Source organism: Lactuca saligna, chromosome 8, assembly GCF_052625555.1.
Source record: "Lactuca saligna cultivar CGN05327 chromosome 8, ASM5262555v1, whole genome shotgun sequence".
Classification (NCBI taxonomy): domain Eukaryota; kingdom Viridiplantae; phylum Streptophyta; class Magnoliopsida; order Asterales; family Asteraceae; genus Lactuca; species Lactuca saligna.
The window spans coordinates 236,260,813-236,276,245 of record NC_136424.1 but is presented as its reverse complement, the minus strand read 5'-3'; positions in this window follow the sequence as shown (position 1 = coordinate 236,276,245).

Sequence of the window (15,433 nt, the reverse complement as noted above, 5' to 3'; positions counted from 1 at the left end):
AGGTAGGAATACACGAGCCACTAAGAAAAGTCGTTAACCATGACAATCCATTCACACCTATCCACACAAATCAGAGAGGCTCAACTGGAAGCCTTGAAACCAAAAAACCTGACAGGTGAAGCCTTAAGAGGGATGGATAAGAAGCTAGAAATCAAGAGTGACGGAATTCATTATGTCATGAATCGGATCTGGATACCCAAGTATCGTGGATTTAGAGACGTTTTCATGAACGAAACACACAAAACTCGATACTCCATTCATCCAGGTTCAGATAAGATGTATCTGGACCTAAAGAAACTTTATTGGTGGCCGAACATGAAAGCTGAAATCGCTACCTATGTGGGCAAGTGTCTGACTTGCGCCAAGGTCAAGGTATAATATCAGAAGCCCTCGGGTTTGCTACAACAATCAGTAATACCCGAGTGGAACTGGGAGCTGATAATCATGGACTTCATAACCAAACTACCCAAGACATCAGGTGGCCTCGATACCATTTGGGTGATCGTTGACAAGTGGACCAAATCCGCACACTTCCTACCAATGAAGGAAACTGACAAAATGGAGAAACTGATCAGAACCTACATTAAGAAGATTGTGTGACTACATGGTGTACCCATATCCATTATCTCTTACAGAAATAGTAGATTCACTTTACAGTTCTGGCACTCACTACAAAAATCCCTAGGGACTAGACTAGACATGAGTACAACCTACCACCCACAAACCGACGGGCAGAGTGAGAGAACTATACAAACGCTAAAAGACATACTGAGAACTTGTTTGATATACTTTGGTAAAGCGTAGGATATTCATTTACCGCTTATCGAATTCTCATACAATAACAATTATCACACGAGCATCAAGGTTGCTCCATTCGAAGCCCTCTATGGCCGCAAGTGCATATCACATCTGTGCAGGGCTGAAGTGGGTGACACACAACTAGCGAAAGGGAAAGTTCCTAACAACACTCTCACTGGTGCGGAAATCATAAGAGAAACCACCGAAAAGATTGTCCAAATCCGAGAACGATTAAAAGCCCCTAGAGACAGACAGAAGAGTTACGCGAATAAAAGATGGAACCCTTAGAATTACAGGTTGGAGATAGAGTACTGTTGAAAGTTTCACCCTGAAAAGGAATGATACGTTTTGGAAAACATGGAAAACTAAACCCAAGGTATATCGGACCGTTCGAAATCCTCGCTAGGATTGGCCCGGTAGCATACAAGCTCCGATTACCACAGGAATTGAATAACATACATCCTACCATACATGTGTCCAACTAAAAGAACTTTTTATCTAACGAGACTCTTTTGGTCCCTCTCGATGAAATCGAAATCAACGAGAGTCTCCACTTCATGGAAGAATCGGTAAAAATCATGGACCGGGAGATCAAAAGAACGAAAAAAAGTCGCATACCCATTGTGAAGGTCTGATAGAATTCTAAACGAGGGCCTAAGTTCACCTGGGAACACGAAGATCAGATGAAAAAAAAATGCCCACATATTTTCCCCAAACTGGAAGTACTATTCAAAATGCTAATTTTGGGACGAAATTGCTTCTAACGGTGGGATGATCTGACAACCGACAATTTCTGGTCAAGTCAAAGTCATACAAAGTCAACAAGTCAAACCGTTCAACACAACCAGTGCTTGTATGATAGGGCTTACTCTATGTTTACTAATGTACAACTCTCTATATTAATAAAATGTATCAGTCGGAAATTTCAAATGTTCATAAAATCTAAACCCTAAATAGGGTGAGTGATGTAACGACTCGATAAAACACTATTACGTATCCTTTAGGGGTGTATAATGCTCATAACAAGTCGTAGTGTAGGTTAAAACCCTATCACTACGAGGCCAAACACTAATAAAGGCCACCGATAAAGTCTCTCTCAAAATCTCTTTCAACTCTATCATAAACATTTGTGCCATCCCGACCCTTCGTTTGGTTAAAAACCACTCCAAACAGGATGTTTGCATGAAAAACAACATTTTGGATGCGAGACCCTCTTAGGATGCGAACCTTCCCTCGCAGCGAAACCTCCTCTTGGGCCGAGGGCTCTCGCAATCCGACCACTTTCGCACTTAAACAGACCCTCGGATGCGAAGCCGACAACAATCGCTCATATCGAAGACGTTCACACTCTACTCAACGACATTCGCAGGTGAATCCTCACGAACTAAGCCTCACCTTTGCTACGAACCCCCTCGCACCTTCGGTTCTCCTTCCCAGTTTTGACTACTTTTGCATTTTAAGCCTGTTTTTGACGTTTTTGACGTGGGATATTCACCTAAATCATATTTTTATCATTTTAGACCCTCTAAACTCATATATTATCCACATATTGATGATTTATTAATTATAAATCATTATTTTATATTAAGAAATATCTAAAGATCAATTATATATTATATTACACAAGTGGGTCAAGTGGATCCCCACTTGCCACGTTTATGTGACTTCTCACTTCCCATTGGTCATTCCTTGTTCATTTCACTCAAAAAATCTAACCATTTTTCTCTCGAGCTTCAGCCCAACCTTGAGTCCGGTTTTCCTAGTTTTTGGAGTGCTTTAGTGATGCCCTGAGGTATTTAGGAGCCCGACGAAAAGAAGCTTTTGGATTGAAGTTCTGCCAGCGACTTTCCAACTTTTCACTAAAAAGATTTTTGTTAATACTTGTTAGACGCATTTCCCGCCAGTTGGATCGCCAGTTTGATAGCTAATAGTCATCGGAATAATTGTACATGTGACTTACCTCACTATATTATGTATTACAATATATATCCATGTATGTTAGGATATAATAACTAGTAGAGTAGAGTCGGAAGTATAGTATCTACGTGCTCAATGCTATTATACTTGAGTTATTGAGTAGAGCCGAAAGTATAGTCTCTATGTGCTTAAATGTTATTGTACTTCAATTATTGTTACAGTTAAGTGAGAGGTAGACGGCGAAACGACGATAGGTTGTGAGCCTATAGACTCGTGGTGACGACGAAGTAGGTCGTAAGTTGGGATACATATATTATTGGTGGATCGGTGAATGGTCGTTAGCCAACTGGTGGATCGATGAAAAGTCATAAGCCATAGTTTATATGCATGTATATGTATTGTGATATATGGTATTTTGGGGAACTCGCTAATCTCCGTGCTTACCCAGTTGATTACAAATAATTTCAGGTATTTCTTCAGATTGTGAGAAGCACAAGGTTTGATTGTACACGTGCATTATGTCTTCTGCATAATTTATTTATACTCTGATTCAAAGGAAATGATGCCAAATAAAAATGGAAAAAAATTAATATGAAAATTAGGAAGTTACACATATTGTGTTGTTTGTAGCCGATGCTTCATCAATATTGACAATAGAAGCTGAAAATAATGTGTTAAAAGCCTTATCTCAGATTATTGAAAATATAATGTATGTGTTAAATTTGTGAAATATTAAGTTTCTATTGAAATGTAATGAAGTGAAATTGAAAACATTCTTATGAGCAAATTTTAGATTTATTATATTTTCTAGTAATAAGAATCAAGTAATGTATCTTTTTTAATTGTAGTTTCAATAGATGGCTAATGAGGTTGTGTCTTCTCTTCTCTAGGTCAAAAATGTTAAGGTCACAATGTCGGCACAACATGAAAAGTAGATTTATAGACTTTTTAAGTTGCAATGTAACAAATTTTCTAATATAGACTTTTTTTTTGTTAGCTACATTTTTGGACCGATTATTCATGGCATGTGGTTTATCTTTTTTGATGTTAAACATCTTACATAAAAACCACCATTTAAGCAGTATTTCTGTACATAAGACACTTTTCCTTCCTATTGCATTTCCTTTAGCAACATAAATTTGTTAGCATGTAAATTCTTTTTTATAGAACATTTCATTTGGAGACAAAAGAAATGCAATATTTGTCTTTTCATGTGCTCCATAACAAAGGAGGCCTTTGACTTTATTGTTGTATCATTTTGTAGTGATAAAGACAAAAAGACATACTATTTGATAAACAATCATATTATGCATTAATGTTACTTGTAACTAAATTAGTGCAAGGAATTCACTTTGAACACATTATGCTTAACAATTCTACAAGGACTAAGGTGCCAAATCATTTAATGCTTATCATATCAAATATACTTGCTAAACTTCATTTTCTTATATTTTGGTGTTTCTATGTATTTAATTTAATGCTTTTCGTATCTTAAATTTCATTTTGTTATGGTTTCTATGTATTTGTAATAATTTCATTTTGTTATGGTTTCTATTTATTTGTAATAAATGTAGGGAGGTATGGGAAAATCAACTGTGGCTGTAAACCTGACATAAGAAAAAAAATGAAAGTATAATTTTATAATTAGGTAGTTTTTTTAAGTACATTGTCATATTAAGATTTTTTTTAGAGTCCAATGCCAAAAGCCTATATTTGAATGACGTGAAAAGTAACAAGTATTCTTTAAAGTATAATGCTATAACTAGGTAAGAAGTAAGCAAATAGGTAGTTATTTCTAGCATTGGGCTCCAAGTAAAAAGTTAAAAGTACAATGCTATAAATATGTAAATATTTTTCAAACTGAAATACACAAATACATGAAAGTAATTTGATGTTCTTTTATTTAAAACGATTAAGAAACAGATGTAGGTGGAAATTGGTGACGTGACAGTCATTCGAAGATGATGGGTAAATTTGTAAAATGGTTTTGTGTTTGTGACCATGTATCTAACTGACAAGTTGTTCCTGTGACAATCTTCTTGCGCCACAAGTAACACATTTTTAAAAACTTTAAAGAAAAATAGCAACATGCGCTTCATGCGGAGCGTCGGTACACCCTCTAGTTAAACATAAATGTTGTTGGAATATTTTAAAATATTATATTTTATATTTCATTATTTTTTAAATTACTTTGTAAATGATACATCCTCTTTTTATTTTTTAAATTGTCACTTTGACCCCTTATACTTTCAACTTTATAAAATATAATTTCACCACAACCATTTTGTAAATTTTCATATTTATCCTCCATAGTATATATTTTTCGATTTTCTTTGATAACTTTCGTTTATTAACTTATAAAAGAATAATTTTTTATGTGCTTATTTTTTAGTATGTATCGACATACATTTGAGGTAACAACTTTTTGATATAGATTTAGAACTTTTGTTCGTTAATAAAAAAATAAAAATAATAATAATCATAATAATTTACCTTTTTTTTATGTACACGTCATATAAATTCGAATTTGTCTATGTTTCGACGTAAATTATGTTTACTTTTTCATGCTTATTTTATGTATGATTACATATAATACGTTTTGAATTATTGGAACTTCCATTTGTTAACTTAAAAAAATTTTACTTATTTATTTTGATGTGCGTTGTAAATTCCAGTTTTCCTTACATTTTCATACTTATTTTTGTGTATATTTTCTATATATAAATTTAGTCACATATAATAAATTTTCATTCCATAGTATATATTGGAGTTAATCAGTGATATCGGCTATATATTCATCAACCAATAAATACAACAATACTTAACTTTTATCAATAGAATCCTTAAAATTCAACTTACAAAATGGATGTCGCAGCCTAGCATGCAACTAACAAAATATGAGTTATAATATAATTAAGTAAAAACTCTATGATATAAACTTTGAAAGTGTTTGGCTCAATCATTTCAATTTATCATGATTAAGAGATACAAAATTAATACAATTTTCCAAATTCAACTTATAAAATAGATGTCACCGCCCAACACGTAATTGATAAAATACTAATTATAATATAATTAATTGATAAAATACTAATTATAATATAATTAATTGATAAAATACTAATTATAATATAATTAAGTAAAAACTTCATGATATAAACTTTGAAAGTGGTTGGCTCAATCATTTCAATTTACCATGATTAATAGATACAAAATTTTAGTGCATCCTTCAGATTTTCATGTATAAAATGTATTGACATGGCTTCCTTATTCATTTCAATGAATGATGGTGGGGTTGGTGTGGATTGATTGTGGGGTTGGTGTGTTTTCTTCTTTTTGTAAAAATTTTGGAACCCGCGAGAAATATATAAACAAAACACTACATCTATCAAGTAGCTAGATGCAGCCAAAAGGTACAAGGTGAACTTTCTTTTTGTAAATTTCTAAGGAAAAAAATACAAGATAACTATTTTTATTATTTTATTTGGTGAGCGGAGACAGGAAATTTCAAATACGACTAATTCATTTAAAAAGAGATAAAGTTTACTATAACAGAAAAAAAAAACATTTTTCTATAAGAATGTTAATTAGTTATTTAAAGAATCTCATTTTACCCTTTTAGTTATGATTTTGTAAAACCTTGTAAAAAAACTATGTGACAAGTGAATTCTGAATTTGGTTTAAATAGCATATCTGAAGATGGAATTTGATAATTCTATTTCACTGTATAGCTGACTTCACCAAACCAATCTTGGCTTAAGTGGCAATGATACAATACCTTTGAAGTAAGCATTGCTATATGTATAAACAATATGTTATTTTATTTTAATTTTTATTATTTTCTGGTTATTATTTCATAAAAGTGTTTTCACCGGGTCTATTTTAATTTTTAAAAAACTTTACATTTTATTTTATTGGAATCTAGGAATACAGATTATACGTACAAAGTAATTTTAAGTAAAACAAGTAATATATGTTTATTTATTTTTAATTCATGTCCTTTAACTTTCTTCAAGTATGGAAAATAAATTTTTTCTTATATAAATATTATTTTATTATAAAAAAATGTTGAAAAGAGTGGAAGGAAAGACATAATAATTATGGAATCAACTTGAAAGTAATAAATTATTAGGATACCGAACACGTGTGATATTTGTTTTGAACTTACTATGTGACCTTTTTTTTTTTTTGTAATAGTTCTGCATTAAAAACTATAGCAAGATGCTAAGAGTAGTAACGGAAATTACAAAGAAAAAGCATTGATTGATTTTTTTTAATCAATCAACCGAAAAATAACAGTTTTGGATTTCTATATTTTTGAACCAAGTGAAAGAAAACACTTTAATAGAGTTAAGAATCATTTGTTTCCTATGCTAATTAACTTGTTGTTTTTGAACATCTTATCCTTTCTAAAACTTCAAATTATCCAAAAAGTACTATCAATAATTATGGATTTCATAATCTCCTTTCTTTTAGTATTGTACGGAACAACTCCAACCAATTGAACCATTCCGTAATCCAGAGAACTAGAGGCTTTTTCAAATCCATCCATCTACAAATTTCATCCCAAGTACTTGTGCGATTTCACATCGTAAAAAAAGATGCTTTATAATCTCCGGATCACCAACACAAATTAGATATAAGGAATCATGCATGTTGACACCTTTGCCAATAAGATTTACTCTTAACTATAAATGATCCTGTCCCCGCTTCGCAGGGGACGCAAACAAGGCCGGAATTGTGTAACTATGAAAGCGTAGGGAACAAGTCTTCGATGAAAATATGCAAAACTCATGTGGCCAAAGTGTGAAAACAAAAGAATATATATATATATATATATATAGAGAGAGAGAGAGAGACGAAACATAACAATATATGGTGGTGCTGGTGGTGGGGGGGGGGGGGTGTTCTAAATATGGTTTATACTTTGCTTTTCTAGGCTTTTGTAGTTTTCGGTCTTGGGCCGAAGACAATCCTGGGTTTAATTGTAGCTTGGACCGAAATCTCATGTGATTTCAGTCTAGCCTTTAAGTTCAGGCCTTGGGTTTTCGGTCCATATATATAAATAGTCATTAGGGGGAGCATTTATGGGTGGCTAAGGTGTAAGGGCGTTCTTAGGGAGCTATTATTGTCATACTTGTGTCCTAGAGAGAGAAACTAAAGAGAAGTGTGTGTGTGTGTGTGTGTGTATGTATGTGTGTGTATGTGAATCTTGTGTAACCAAATCAACATTCAAATCATTGAATACATTGAAGATTCATCTAGTTCTTCTTCTTCTCCATTCTATCTTGCATCATCCACTTGATTGGGAATCCGCACTATCAAGTGGATCGGATTGATACACCAAGCAAATTTGGGGACTTATAGGGGTAATCTGCAAATTTTGTATTAGGTATGTACTATTTTTGTAATTTTTTAAACACATGGACTGTTTCTATAAAAAGAAATGCATATGTACATTTTCTATAAGTTACGGGGACAATCTTGTAAGTTATTTTCAACATCGGGACCAAACCTACAACATACGAAAATCTAAAGCATATGGATTGTTTCTATAAAAAAAAAAAAAAAAAACCTCATAGTAACCTTTTTTCTACTACTCGTCACAGCGAGATTTCGTGTGGACGATTTTGGACCATCATGGTACAGCGTGCAATCGCAAAGCTCAACATACCAATCATGGCTAATTCTTTGATGTCATCAATTGCCACAGTTCACACTACCAAGATCATCGTTACTAACAACTCCAAGTTTTCTTTTCTGGGCTCCATTCCTGAATCTATGTATCAGTGCGTATCTGGTGCCAGCAAAATCATTGGTGAATACAAGAAGTGTGCAGTTCAAGGACCCAAGGTCATAACTCCTGAGATGCAGCACACTCTTGATGAAGCTGATAAGGTCAAGAAAGGGGTTAAACCAAAGCAATTGAAATTCGTCTGCCCTAGCTCAGACTCCCAAGAAGCAAAAAACAAAAGGCGATTCTTCAAATCCTGCTCCCTCTTCTCCCAAACCAAAACATGTCAAGAAGTCAGCTCGCAAGGTTCGCATTCCTTCATCAACTTCTTCTGAGAGCGAATATGATGTTGCTCATCAAAGAGAATCTAAGGATGATGTCAACCGAAATGATCAAGAGGTAAATTTCTCTATTACAACACCTCCAATATCACCTACTTCCACATTTGTTCCTATCACCATTGCTCCTTGCCTACCTCCTATTTCTACACAACCGCCTACTTCTATTCAATTGCAAAACCCCATTTTCACTCAAACAATGACCACTACGACTACCACCACAGGTGAACCGTTTTTTGACGTCAATGCATCTGATGTGGGGGCAAAGACTTCGGGTTTTGAAACCTTTTCTACAGCACCTCCCACTTCTCAACCTCACAATGAATCTGACATACCTCTCAGTGTGGATGGACTCGACTTTGACACCATCCAATATAGTCCATTCTCGGTCCAGGGAAAAAGCGATGATGACGCCCCTGTAACTCAAAAGGATATCTGGGCACTTATTGAAAAGTTAGAATCTCGTATTGCTTCATCTACTGCATCTTCAAGCCATGTGTATTCTGAAGCAGAAGTTAAAAGTATGCTTGATACACTTGTGAAAGAGCATGCTGCAAATCTAGACAAAGCAAACAAAGCGGTTGAAAACTCCACTCGTTCCTGTCTGCAAGCAACCGAAAAAATCGATAAACTAATCTTCGAAACGAAGAGATTTATGATAGAGATCAATACAGTAGCTGAGTCGAATACTTCCAAAGTGAACGATGCAATTGATAACTTGAACGCTTCGCTTCGCAAAGAAAGGTAGACTCTGGAGAAGCTTCGTACTGATATCTCTGCTGACAACACTTCATTTCAAACTTTCATTTCCTCAACACTTTCCAGGTTCCAAGAAGACTTAGCTATTGAAAACAAGATAATTTACGAACTTGCTTTACGCACCACTCAACTCAAATCTCAGTCTATCAAGCTTAAACACGTGAATAAAGAAATGGAGGAGCTCAAATATGAAAGAGTTATTTTGAAAAGTTGTGTGGGAGATGTGAATTCGTTGCTCTCCAATCTTCTTCAAGCACGTGACCCCATTCTAAACATCAACATTTGCAGACATTTGGCAGACAAGCTTCGTCCAGCTCTCGCTCTACTTAACTGCATTGAAGGTGTTTCTAAGGCCCCTATCCCTCTGAAACAAGGGGGAAAATATCAAGCTGCCAAAACGGGGAAAGCATATCCACTCAAATCTGGACTGAAGGGTAATGTAGCTTCGGGTTCCAAAGGAAAGAAACCAATGGGGGATGATGATGAAGATGAAGAACTTCAATGATATGATTCGGTGGTATATCCTCTTCCACAATACTTTACTCGTTGTGAATCCCAAGCTTTTCAAGACGATCAAGAAGACACCATAGTAAAGCACTCTCGCCCAAATTAATGCAAAGGGGGAGATTGTTGGGTGTGAGGTGTTGCATCATTGGGCTATTTTGCATTTAGTCCAATACGTATACGGTTTGGGCCTGTCCAACCATCTTATTAATTAGGATTTGTGTGTGTGTGTGTGTCTATATATATATATATATATATATATATATATATATATATATATATATATATATATATATATAGTGCATGCATGCACCGTAGAAGGTTAAGGTTTTTATCTTTGGAAATTGTTTTGTAAACCCTAGTATGCCTCTACAGTTTAAATTCTTCATCGAGTTCTGCTGAGGTGTGATGTGACAACCCGAAATTTCCATTCTGAACAAACCATATCCAGCCAATAAAAGTAGAACAGTTACAGTGAAAACTCAGATTTCGAGTATAAGTTTGGCAGTTTTCAGGATATTACACCTAAGGAAATATTAGGAGAGTGGATGCACTAAGGTTTTGTGCAACACTGTAATTCCAATACTCTAGGACATTAGAGTTCATTCCGAGAATAGAAATATTTTCTGCCAAAAATATCAGGACTATAAATAGAATTCTGAACCAAATTGGTTCATTAGTTGAATTCCAATTAGAGAAAAGCCAAATTCTCTCTCACAGATCTTCGGTTTTTTATCCCAAATTGTGAGTAACTCTTTCTAGTAGTGTTAGAAAGCTTTTAATGTGTTCATAACATAGATTACATAGCTAAATCATCCGATTTAGGAGTTTACTCCCCAAGGTGTTCTTGGGCGGTAAACTCCCGAAACCGAGTCTAGATTGTCCCTTGTGCTTAGTAACTACCTTGGACATGTATAGGAGTGTTTTAGGTACAAGAAATCAGCCAAGAAACACCCAAGTTTAGGAGTTCACGGCCCAAGATTAGCTTAGGCCGTAAACTCCCTTGTAACTTGCTCAAATGGTGTTTTTAAGGCACCTAAGGCTTGGACTTTATGTTAGACAAATACCCTAAACTATTTAGGACCTAGAAAACATAAGGAAAGCACAAGTGTTGAAGAGTTTACGGCCAAGAGTAATTCTTGGACCGTAAACTCCTATAAAGGGGTCAAAGGATACCCTAAATCCTTCCTTAAGCCAAGAGATAATTTGGGCATGTACCTAAATGAGTTATGGACTAGTTAAAACACTTAGAACCCCATGAGTGAGGTTACGGCCCAAAAGGTTCCAGGGCCGTAAACTCCATAAAATGGTGCCAAATGTGCCATAAACTCTTCTAAAGCCAAGTACCAAAGCCTAGAATTATTCCTAGTTAATTTAGTGACTTGAAAGCACCATATAAACCCTCCCAAGGGAGTTTACGGCCGTAAACTCATGGGGAATGTGGTCTCTGGGCCGTAAACTCCCCAAAGGAGTCAATATGGTACCCAAAAACTTGTTTAAGCCTTGAAACAATTCCCTACTAGAGTTGTGATAATTCTAAGCTCCATTTAGGCCTTGGTTGAGAGTTTACGGCCAGGAGCTTACTCCCCTGGGCCGTAAACTCCAATGAATATGGTCATTTGACCTTAAACTCCCATGAGGGGCATTGCACTCCTTTGTTGCAACCCATTAGCCTCCTAGCACTTGACGAAAAGTGTTTTCCTCACGCTTAAATGTTATTACTTGTATAATTAGTGTTTTAATCACTAATTATTTATATACATATGTTTTCATATGTAATTAGGATCATTGTGTGTGTCTAAGTCTTCACTTGACACCAAGCACTTGTCCGACCCTTCCGTACGATAACAGTCCGTTCAATTCCAGTCACTTACTACAGGTGAGTTCATACCCCTTAACTAATGTTTTAAACCGTTTTAAATGTTTTATGGGGGGGGGGGGATACAAGTAGAATCATGCTACTTATTATGTCAATCACATGTGATTAGTAAGTACGAATATATTACTTATTACATCAATCACATGTGATTAATATACAGCATTCAAATGATTTGGCTACTCATTAGCCGTTTTACCAAACAGTTTCCTTCAAATGATTTTTATAAACATTTTATATGTTTTAAACTCCTTATTACACTATACATCATACTCTGTACATTACTTTTCAAACATATTCACAACTGTGTTCCAAACAAATGTTTTCTTGTACTTAAACTGTTTTATCAAACTTATGCCTTCAAATTGTTTTATAGATTGACATCAAGTCGATCTTTTCTTAAAATAATATTTATGTTTCAAATGTCTTACAAAACTTATTTATGCTTTTATATTATAAATTGCATGCCTGTATATGTATAGTATATAAGAAATGCTTAAAAGATTTAGGAAGGCTATCCACCCTATTTCCTTTTCGCGCATTGAGATGTGATCTGGTGGGATATCGGATACTCGTCCGAAGGTCGTTTAAATATTAGTTATATATCATGTGTACATATAAAGTCATAAAAGGTCCTTCCCATTCCTCCCATATCCTTGGGTAGCAAGGGTATACATCCATGTCCATATTTACCCGTTAGATTACTAGTAAACTACCATATGGGTAGTTTAGGAAGATACTAGAACCATTACTAGAACGCGATATCATACAATGAGTCAGTTCATCCATGAGTCAATACTTGCTAGATAGAGAGAGAACACATGTTACAGCTAGCACATTTACATAACTACATATACATGATTACTTTTACATGATTACACTTACATGAGTACGCTTACATGAGTACAATTACATGAGTACATTTACATAAGTACATTTACATGATTACCTTTACATGATTACGTTTACATAGATAATATATGACGAGTTATCATTACATGTTATATGTATACATGTTGTTATGAAATCCTCATTCTTACCTTTACCTTGTGATACAATCACATAATCGATGAGGTAGAATGGATTTAATATCCTAGTACCAAAGGATACGTTACGGGACTGACCATTCCTAGAATATCTGTTAGCTACAGAGGTAAAATCACATCCACAGATGTCAACGGTTGATACCATTACATGTATACTTTAAGGGATTAACTATTCCTAAACCCAGCTGTTAGCAACAGAGGTAAAAGTATGTCTACGGATGTCTTAAAGTTAACAATGTTAGTTACCCTAGTACCAAAGGGTAATATTCAGGTTAATTGTATTATTACCTTTATTTTGTGACTCATTCACATAACCAATGAGGTGAATTATAGTTAAGTATCCTAGTACCAAGGGATACAATTTCTTATAATGATAATAATAGTAATGCAGTTAGGTCTTAGTAGAAGACTACAATCATAACAGTTAGGTCTTGGTAGAAGACTACTTTGAGAACAGTTAAGTCTTGGTAGAAGACTCCTTTTGTTACTAATAGGAATCATAGGGATTTCTAGGGTTTTTCAAACATTTATAGTTGTTCTACAAACATTTTCATACTTATACGAGCTTTCTTTCAAAACAATGTCAAGTCTTAAAAATTATAAGTTTTACAAATTAAGACACATTAATACTTATGATCTCACCAGCTTCAAAGCTGATACTCTCTTTCAAAATTACTTGTATTCTCAGGTCATCTTAGACAGGTACCGAAGCAAGGAGAAAGGAAGATGGAGCTTGTTCAAGACTTTTCTTTCATTTTGATTTATGCTTTAGTGTTTATCAAAATTTGACTGAACACATTTGTATAATAATTATATTATTAATGTAATGGATGTTGTTGTTGCTTATTTACTACTTTACATTGTTGTTGATATTATACATGACGTCCGCCGCCCCAGAACATTTCCGCCGTTCCTGGTTTTGGGGTGTGACAGATTGGTATCAGAGCATTGTTTATAGTGAATTAAGTATATCAACCCATAAAAGATATACTAACTATAAATACATAAGGGATTAAAAATACTCTGACCAAGAGTTTTTACTTTAAATAATAAAATATTTAAGTAAGTATACGTGTTGCATTCATACTAAAATCAGTGTCACTAGGACAGTACGAAAGAATTATGGTTGTTGGGCAACACAAGTAGGCTTAGAGACATATGGTCAGAACTGGGAAGATATAGCCTGATCACCTATATTATCCGAAGGTTGACTAGCATGTGCCTAAGTTTAATTGTGTGGTTGCAACAATGCTAAAATCTTACCAACCCTACCACAATGAGAACAATAGAACATAACATTAAAAATTTAAATACTGTAGGAGTATTTGGTGTTACTAAGTACGTAATACTTGAGAACTAAAACGGGATCTTCATTACAAAGTTGATAGTTGCTAAGTGGATACACTAAGGCTACATGTGATTAGGAGGATATAGACTTAGAATCTGTGAAAATTTTACTTCACCCCTATTCTGTGTGAATATGGAGTTAAGGTCACTTCTTCGAAGGTCTATCCTATTTAGATTACACATAGCTGGTATGCACATCACAAATAGCAATGTAACTAATGAAGGTTTTCTAAATAATTATCTAGATAGTTCGTCTAAATAATTATTTTCTTACCCCTAAATTCTCTCATAGAAAACATAGCTGGACTCCATCCCCTCAGCAACCAGCACCTTCCGAATGAATTCATAGCTGGTTGGTTTGGAGAATAACCAGAGAATGATCATCCTTTTCCCCCTTGAATGATCACCATGATGAAGGCTTTTCGTATGATGCTAACTCCGAAATAGAGGTTGAAAACCTACCCCGAGCAGCTCCCTTTCCAATTCTTAACCCTCGTCTAGCTTTTTCGTGGCCCGACCCTGAGTGAGTGGAATGGTTGGAAACATGGAGCCAAGGACAAGATCATTCTATGCCATTTGATGGCGACCGAAGCTTTTACGACTTGAGCAATGGGGGCTTAGCAGATAGAGTCTTGCAAATCTTGGTCCGCAGAGTGGCCCGAAATGAGATTCAAGGCAGGACAGCCTTACATCAGATTACCGAAGTTGTCACCAATGCGAGAATGCATACCCTCCGCACCGTTCGTCTAGAAGATGCACACAAGAGATCAGAGAGAAACCATGAAACCCTGCTGCAAGCACTGGCCGAATCACGAGTCGAAGTCATGGAACTTCGAGTACGCCTTAGGGTGTACAGAAGACACCTACTTGACATGGAACGTCAATTGGTTGAACTAAGAGTTCACCAGGGGGATAATCGTCGCCAGCAGTAGACGCTTTACTTTATTTCCCTTATAAAAAAAAGGAATCGTGTTTTTTTTGTCTATGCCTGATGTGGCATTTGCTATGAAATTATCTTGTTCCGTAAGTACTTTAGCTGGGTCTTTATGCTGTCAAGAACTATCTTCTCTGGATATGATGTAAGACCTTTACAAGGTCATTTTTCCCAAATCTT